At 35.4% G+C, this 9,506-nt stretch overlaps 1 long non-coding RNA gene across 2 annotated transcripts; it reads left to right on the top strand.

The window, feature by feature from the left end:
* Nucleotides 1-4,937: 4,937 nt before the first annotated feature.
* On the top strand, nucleotides 4,938-7,029 carry LOC142617661 (uncharacterized). 2 transcript variants are annotated; one of them, XR_012841017.1, is made up of 3 exons: nucleotides 4,944-5,130; nucleotides 5,623-5,680; nucleotides 6,721-7,029. It is a non-coding gene; the product is annotated as an uncharacterized LOC142617661 (long non-coding RNA). The 2 variants fall into 2 exon arrangements; XR_012841016.1 differs by having other exon boundaries at nucleotides 4,938-5,130; nucleotides 5,623-7,029.
* Nucleotides 7,030-9,506: the final 2,477 nt, after the last annotated feature.

Raw genomic sequence — 9,506 nt, forward strand, 5'->3', positions numbered from 1 at the left:
TTGGCAAATTAGAATGGATGGCTTAATAGATGTAATTTACACTTAATCTGATTGATGGCTCAAGTAATGCAATGTAAAACAAAAACCACACAATAACAATTTATATATAAAATATATATGGAAAAACTCAAGACACGGTAGCTGCTTAATGGGTTATCCTCACAATAACAGTTGAGAGCTTTGCCCTTATGATGTTTGGATCCGTGGGAATAGGGAGGGAGAGAGCTTCTTGGTTGTTCTAGTTGTTTTGAGGAAGTCAAAAGAAGAAATAAGGTGGAGCTTGTTTAATGCTTGTCCAGCTAGGTGTTGGTCTTTGGAGTTTTATGGAGGACAAGCGTCACTCATGCATAACTTCAGATTACTATTACCTTTATTAAACCACATCAATCCTTGATCTCCTTGATTGGCTTAGATTTAAATCCTCACTTATTGATCACACCTTAATATTATCACCTACTAGTTGTTTCTTAATACTTTTACCACTTAAAACTTTATTTTAAGCATAGCGCTAACTAATGATTATCCTTTGTAATAGACCTTGGTTTTCGACGCGTTACTTTGGAGAGAGATTCAATGGAAGTGATACAAGCTTTGTGAGAGAACACAAAATCCCTTACACCATCGGGTTTATTCATTGAGGATGTCAGAAAGTTTTCCCAAAACTTTGATCAATTGTTATATTCTCATACTAAAAGAGATGGCAATGCTGTAGCTCATAGTCTGGCTAAATATGCTTTAAGCATACTAGATTTTTTAGTGTGGGTGGAAGATGTTCCACCACACATCTTCCTATTGTACAAGCTGATTTAGCGCGATTACATTAATAAAGTTCAGTTTTTTCCTCCCAAAAAAAATGTTAAATTTAAAAACAAATGCATTAACTTCCTTAATCTATAATTAGATAGTTACCTATTTACAACCTTAACCACTTAATTAAATAGCATATATTACTTTGTACATACTTAATATATAATCATAATACAATTAGCCATTCAATTATTTATAATCTTTACAACTTTGATTCGATGTCATTATAAAATAATATGTTTATTAAATACTCTTCTATTAATTATAGAAAATAAGTGGCTCAAAATAATAATTAACCACTCAAACACATAGTTAACAATAAAGTTGGGTCGGGATATTTCATAAACTCTCTAAGTTTTCCTAGTGGAATCGCCAGTTTGTTGATGCATCACGGAGGTTGACCACCCATCGCGGCGACACTCGTGCCTAATTTTCAAAACGCTTGAGCTCGGGTGTTGTGAAATGAGGGTGAAAGAACCTCTGGTGTGTGATTGAATTGAGTCAATTTTAACCTATTATTGACAAAGGTTAGTGAAGTTGCCACCAATCATTGAGTTTTTTCTAAGGTGTGATTAGTCATTTAACTCTATTTGATTTTATTACCAATCCTAGGATAAGGAAAATGGTTGTTTTTCCTAATCTAATGTGGATGGCAAAAAGACTTGATTCTTGAGTTCGGAAGTCTGTTTACATGTGAGGAAGGTGTTAGGTACCACGCAACGGCTATCCAAAGATGGTCCTTTGTTTTGGTATAATCTTAATTTTCGAACATTGGCAAGTGAAAACAAGCTATTGGTGTTAGCTTTCAGGGCTTTGAGGTTTGATTTTGGAAGGGGTGTAGCCTTTATCAATGCTTTGCTAGCACATTGGAATTGTTGCCAAATTTCCATGACGAAAATCTGGCAGCATCTCGCCTTATTTTCTTTGTGGAATAGCGGCAACATTTTGCTTCGAGTGCGTCATAGTACACAAAATACTATTCTCACCAAGCTTTAGTGGTGAGAAGACAGCAACAAAGGTGCCCCATTTTCACAACAAAAATCCGACAAAGTTTTGCGTTTGGTGCACTATGGCACACCAACAAGGTTTTGTGCCGTGTATACAGCGTGCATCAATATGTTCATACTAATGCGAGCTGAAGCTCATTAAAGCGTCAAACATGTTGATGCATGTTGTATACATGAGGAAACCAATGTCACTAGTTGACAAGGATCAAGACAATCATACCGTGATGATCATGCACACAACATAGCATGAATATACACCTACAACAGTTGCCTTTAGTGCATACCCACACTTCAAGGTTATGAGCACCCATGACATAATAGAGTTGCTCTCCTAACCATGTGAGTCCATCATACAAAGTGCATGATCATCTACAAGCAAGCAAGTATATATATAGCATGGACAATGCAAACATACAGAGCAAGAAAGTAAACTAGACATTGCCAACATTCTAGAGGTATGGCCCAGCAAGGTACAGAAAAAGTAAACTAGACATTGCCATACCAAGGAACGCAACCCAAGCAAGGTACAGGAAAGATAAAAACAAGCATCGCCTACATCCTAAGGGTATGGCCTAACAAGATACAAGAAATGTAAAACAGACATTGTTATACCCTAGGAATGCGACCCAAGCAAGATACCAAGAAAGAAGCCCTAATGTAGATACATGGTTCTAAATAAAAGGCTAAGAGAGAGTAAGAAAACCACTTGAGAAGGCTAAACCTCCTATCTACTGAGCATTGCCCTTTTTGGGCTTGCGTCTTCTTGCTTGCATTCTTGACCTTTTTGTCTTGCATTTTGGAAGTTGCACCCTTGCTCCAAGCGTGTACATGAAACAAGGAAAAAAAAACACAAAACCAACAGACAAGCAAAAGAGATAACAAAGAAGCAAAGAAAGAACACTAAAGGGCAAATGAGGAAAGGAAGCACACAAAAGGGGCAAACAAACATGTTATCAAACAAGGAAACAAGAAAATATGTCCTAAAAGAACAAATGTAGGTTTGGATTTGGCATCCCTAGTTCCATTATATTGGAATACGGACACACATGTGCCATCATGCAAAGTTCCAAAAAAGAATTCGGGATCTCATGCACAAAAGACAAGTGCGAACCCGCACAAGATTATAGGTAGGAACTAAGCTTGATGACATAAACAAGCACATCAAGACACATGCATAAAGAAGTAAACATGGATAAAAAGATGCAAAAAAACAAAGAGAGCCAAAAAAGATGGCATAAAACAAGCATAGCAAGCACAAATGAAGAAAATCATGTTATCACACAAAGGGGAGAGCTAGACATGTTATAAGTATTGGGAAATTTAGACTCCGGTTAATAGAATTAACAAATTTAAACCCAAGTTGTTAATTAGATTGATTATGAATAAAACTTGTTAAAACAAATAAACATCAATATCATGTCAATATCATGTACATCGGAAAAGTAAATAAGACAAGATATGATGACCTAGGAAAACCAATGAAACAAACTAGTTTCACAATAAAAAACCTGGGGGGAAACCTTCCCAAAAAGCAATTCACTATAGTAAAGAGAAGTTTCAGATCTAGTACAAAACTTTTTTCCTTAGACTCTACAATCCCCGTAGATAAATTTACAGCAAAAACCTGCTACCGCTTCAGAACCTCTGAACTCTTTAATATATGAACGCCACCCTTTTTGATGCACGGATCCCAATACCTGACTAACTCCTTTGCACGAATCCTAGTACGTGACTCACTCACCAACTTTAGGAAGAAGAATGTTGGCTGCAAAGTTTTTCACTTCATCAACAGTGAAGATCAAGAAGCATTTGGTTACAAAACCTTAAGGCGCAAAGACGTAGTAGATTCTTTTAGAGAGAATAAGGCTTCAATCACCTTTTGCATATGTTCACTATATATTCTCTTATGTGATGGTCTCTAAAATAAGCTTTATATATGTCTAGGGTTGTGAGAAAAAAAACCCTACAAATACATGTCAGTATGGGCTGAAAATCAAATCTGAAATTCTGATTTTGTAATTTTCGATAGATAGCTATCTGCCTACAACTATTGAGACCTTGATAGATAGCTATCTGTCGGCAGTTGTCGAGACTCATTAAACCTCGATAGATAGCTATCTGTTGGCAGTTGTCGAGCTATCTGTCTAGCTTTAATGAATAGCTTCTCTTCACTTGTTTCTTGGTCTAATCTCCATGGCTTTAACACTAGACTTGACCAACATGTTTCTCGAAGTACTAAACCCATCCTAGATCTATTCAATTACAAGTAAAGTGCGTTTTGTCTAAGGATTAGCCAATTACATAAAATATGTCCTTAACAATAAGGCACATAGAAAGACTAACATGGGAAACCCTAACATGCAAAGCTAAGAAAAGGAGAGAAAGGCAAGTGGCAAGCAAGCCAAACATCATCCAGCTTCTGACGGCCTTAAATGTGCACTAGGGTTGATTGCTAATATCAACAATCTTGTCCTGTTCCCGCGTGACTTTAATCACGTATTTGAAGGTATTCATAGAAAGGTATGGATGTTTAGTTTCTAAAAATCTAAAGGAATTGAAAATCCAACGGTCGGATCCAAAGTTATGGCCTTGAGAAGCGAGCTGACGCGCCTAGTATGGTTTTCAAGATATCTTAACCATTTTAACTTCGATTTTGACCCATGAATAGTCGTTGGAAAGGGAATTCAATAATCTTCATAATGACATTAGTTCCAATCTATTCCAATGGTTAGACCAAAATTAGGCTTTCTAGTGCCCCCGAGAGTCAACCTCAAGTCAAAGTTGGTCAAAGTTGACCAAAATCTTTGAATAGCTTAGGTTTAATGTTAGAACATGAAAAATGTAGTTTTAGTGTGATTTTGACCAACTTTTACTTTTGGTTAGCTTAGGGCTGTCTAGGGTATTTTGGTCAATTTGACCTAAAAAGGCACTTTGAGTACCTCGATGCCCAAATAGGTCATGTAACACCCTAGCTCAAATCAAGAGAAAAAAAAAAAAAAAAAGAAGAAGAAGAAGAGAAAGTCAAATATTTTTTAAGGAGCCATAAGTGTGACCCACCTACCCCACTCCCCTCAACCACATAATCTCACCAATATCACCTTGTATCTCACTCTCTCTTGACCAGTCTCCTAAGGGCCTTCTCTCCCACTTTGCTTTCTTTCATCCACACAAAACACACACACACACACACACCTCCATCTCTCTCTCACCTTCATCGACCACCACTCCATTGGATAACCACCACCATCTTTTTGCGACGAGATTCACCAAGGAACTTCATAAAAATCTCTAGGCTCCTTCAACTCAAACTATTAAGGTAAAAGCTCTAAATATTTTGGTGGATTTTCATACTGTTGATCTAAGCTTTTGAAGTGATATTCACGTGGTTAAGCCTTAAGAGTTTTGATTTGGTGAACATATTTTGATGAGGGGCTTAGGGTTTTATTTACTTATATAAATGGTGGCCATTTGAGGTTTTCTATAGCTAAGATTTGGAGGTTTTGATGCCTTATTGTCTTGGTACATGTTTGTGATGCTAGTTTTGTGATAGATCTTTCAGGTGAAGAAATTCTTAGTTTCTAAAGAAATATTATGAGATTAATGAGATTTTTGGGTAAAGTTGTGATTGGCCTTGTGATTGGCAAAAAGGGTGACCTCAAAGGAGCTAATAAAATATGCCCTACATTCTAAGTTTAGGCATGCCTAAGTGAACTGTTTTTTTTTTTTTTTAGGAGATTAAAGTTATTTAAGTAGACTTAGTTTAAGATTTTCAAACTTGTCATGATAAACTTGTATACCTTTTCTTTAGGATCTAACTAGTTCTTGTGGGGGCACTGGGAAGCTAGGCTTTTATGCGGCATTACAAGGTAAGTAGCTACTTAAAACATGTAATGTGTGTATATATAATGTGGGAAAATGTAAAGTTTTTATTATTTCTCGGAGACTGGCTTTGATGTGATTCGTTTATAATGGATATTACATATAATTAGACAATTTAAAGAATTGGAAAGCGTCATTTGACAAGTGTGTGTGAAATCTGACTAGATGGGAATTCCTTTGGAAATTATGCAAATTCATAGGAAATGTGTTACGAAACTTGATTATATAAAGTTGCTAGCTCTTTATGACACCTTACCTCATGTCATTGCAATTGTGATTTCCCAATGATTACTTAACCAAATGCTTGGATCTTTGTGGTGTTGGTATGATAGCACCTGAGTCTGTGTGACACGGTAGCTAATAACTGGTACTTGCAGTCTTTGTGACATGGCTAGTAGCGCAACACCTAAGTCTTTATGACACGGTGGATTATGTTATGGCACCTGAGTTTGTGTGACACGGTAGCCAGTGGCTGGTACTTGTAGTCTTTGTGACGTGGCCAGTAGTGCAACACCTAAGTCTTTGTGACACGGTGGATTATATTATGACACTTGAGTCTTTGTGACACAATGGTTTATAGGATGGAACCTAAGTCTGTGTGAAATGGTACCCAATAACCGGTAGCTTATGCTTTGTTCTTGTAGTCTTTGTGACATGGTAGCCTATAGCTTTATACTCGATTTTGTGTGACATTTGTAACTTGGCATTTTAGCCTGTGGGGAACTACTATATGTATCTGGAATTTGGGTTCTGTTTTAGGGTGTCTAGTGGATATCATTCTGGCTTACCATGCGAGTAATGTAATGTCACAATGTACTATTTCGATTACTTTGATGCTCCATTATTTAAAATGCAATTTATGTATTATTGTATTGAAAGTTTTTATTATTGAATTTAACTCGAAATCTATAAGTTATGATAGGCATGCCAAAGTATCCATCTTTATGCATTTGTCATCTCATATGCACATTAACATTGCTACTTACTGAGCTTTGTCTCACTGTTGTTTAATAATGAATTTTTATAGAGCATGTAGCAACCTTTTGAGTCAGATGTTATGGCTTACAGTAGTTAGGCAACTACTAATGGAGGCTGAATTTTTTGTGATGGAAATATTTAGATGATGTATATCGTAGTGTAGGCTTGACTCATTCTTTTGTATCTAATAGTGGTTATAACTACATTTCCATTGATGAGACAAGTTAAATGATATGTAATTATATTTATTCAGACCTCCATTCTTTTGTTGCCAATAGTCATTGTAATTATTGCATAAAACTCTAACTTACTTTGGGAATATCTTTATGGAATTATTATGATATTCTTGATGTTGGTACTTAGTATGGATTATTTAGATTGATTTGTTAAAAAGGAAAAATATATAGGTACCTTTAGGTTGTATTTCTCATGCTTTGGGCCCTTCTGGGTTTGTGGCGTGACAGGTCATGCCATGTCAATCTAGATGTTCCTGCGGTCCTTTTATGAAAGGTTAATATTTTTGAAATTTTCGGGGTCTAGCACGCAAATTGAGGACAGACAAAATACGGTATCTACACTTATCTTGAAAAATTCCTTTCTTAAAAAAGAAAGTATTTACAAAAAAAATTTTGTTAAAAATTCTTCTCCTTAAAAAATTTTATTTTCTTGAATTCTTTTTCTTTGCAAAAGATTTTTTTTTTTTCAAAAATTCCTCCTCTAAAAAAATAACTATTTACCCAAGATTTTTTTTTTTGAAAACTTTTCTTCTTTGCAATAGATTTATTTCTTTTGTTGAATTTTTTTCTTTTTGAAAATTTTCTTTTAGGTTAAAGCAAACAAAGATCAAACACATGCACTTGGGCTTCCCTATGAATTGGATCTAGGGTTACATTATGTGTTGCTAAGCTTCTTAAAACTAAATGGATAGATCAATAGGTTATTCGCAACTAGGTGGACCATTATTTCAACCTTGGGCCTACATGGATTGTAATGGATTGGAGGCAAACCATTAATGTCCTCAAAGCCCATCATAGGCAAAGGCACAGATTAGGAGTTGGTGAGATGAACTTCGAAAAGTCTTGGTCCTAGATGGAGCCTCAACTTTCCCACTCATCACTAACCATGGCAATGGGACAAAGAACCAAGTCAAATTGTATGCAAATCCATATTAAAAAAAGCCTTTGTTATGATTAGGAAATGGAACACATAGGAGGCAAACTTCTCCCAACCCAATGGAGTCGCCATTGTGGGTGCAAGTGCCTGTGACGAGTTTTAGTTCTCCTTGTGGGAAGTATGCCTTCGTTAGGGTGGACTATGGCAAAGGGTGTAAATGGAGTCATCACCTAGATTAGGTCTAGGAACCATAAATGTAGCGCCCTTGTGGAAGGATTGATCTTTATCAGAGCATGTGTCCAAAGTTTAGGTATGGGGATGAGAAGGTGTTAGGCACCCAATCCCACCCGACCTATAGGTCAGCCTCCACTCATTGTGTTCCAAATCTCAATCCTAACAAAGGGTCCTCTAATATGTTAAAACAGTGAGTAAATGTCATTTTTTTAGCATTTTTTTCAAAGTGATTTGAACACTTTTGAATTGTGATTACTTCCAAACAATCAAAATAATTTCAACTACTTTTTGTAGACATGTCAAGCTCATCATTGAGACTAGGGATTAAAGTTTGTGAACCATGTACAAAATGAGGTGTCTACAATTGTACCCTTTTTTATTCTTATAGGTTTGTTACTTATTTAATGCTTCAAAACCCAAGCCTCTATTGATCTTGACCTTTAGAGTCTTTTGGCTGCATGATTAGCTAACTAGTTTTAATATCCTACAAGAGAAAAATTCATGTAATGAGATTATTTCAGAGAAATCTTTTAAACTCACATATTGACATGTAATTAAATATAAAATTGATGCAATATCACCTATCAAAACTAAGATAACAGCAAAAAGCTTAAGCAGTTATCATAAGCTTTCTAATAAGAGAAGGAAATGAGCTCATGTGGGACACAGGAGTTTATGCTTCCTCTAAGTGGTTTAAACTCCTAAACCAAGAAGATGTAGAGCTAGATGTTACAATTTAATATTTTTTTAGTGTCTTATATATTTTCAATTTTTATTATTTTCTTCATGTAATCTAGTTGGGTGCATGTTATAAGTGGAACAAAGATTCTCTGTGGCAATTTTTGTGTTCCACTAATCAAAACTTGTCATGTGGTTGATTATTCTTTTTTTTTTTTCATTTTTAATTTTGGTTATTTTTATAAGGAAAGTTAAATGAATACATAACAAATAGTGATTAATGGAGTATAAAAAAAAAATTTAAAAAAAAGTGGGACAGAAAATTAGAATTGCCTGTATTGTTCGAAAATTGTTGATGTTCCATCAAAAAGAAAAATGATCTTCGATGGTAAAATCTTAAAAAGGCCCATCAAAATTCTTATCCCCTCCAATTTTAAAGTCCACTATAGATAGCTAACTTGTGTTGATGACCACATTGATGGTGAGTAATTATTTGAACCAAAATATGTCCAACTTGTCACTTCAATTTGTTCCTTGAAAAAGAAAAAAAAAAACTCCAAAAAAATTATGCTCTAATCAAGGTAAACCTCACAAACCAACCCCTCTTTTCCTCTCAATTCATAAAAAATAAAAACGTTAAGGTGGTTTTTAGTCAAACACTTCGCTGTAGAAAATATTGACATGGCATTTCTCTTCTATAAATAGCCTTCTGAAAATTGTATAAATCACTTCTCAACCATATCCTAAAGCGTCTTTCACTGAACCCCAACAATAGAGAAAGCCTTGTAGTTATTAAATCTAACAAAAACC

This window comes from Castanea sativa, chromosome 11, assembly GCF_040712315.1.
Source record: "Castanea sativa cultivar Marrone di Chiusa Pesio chromosome 11, ASM4071231v1".
NCBI lineage: Eukaryota > Viridiplantae > Streptophyta > Magnoliopsida > Fagales > Fagaceae > Castanea > Castanea sativa.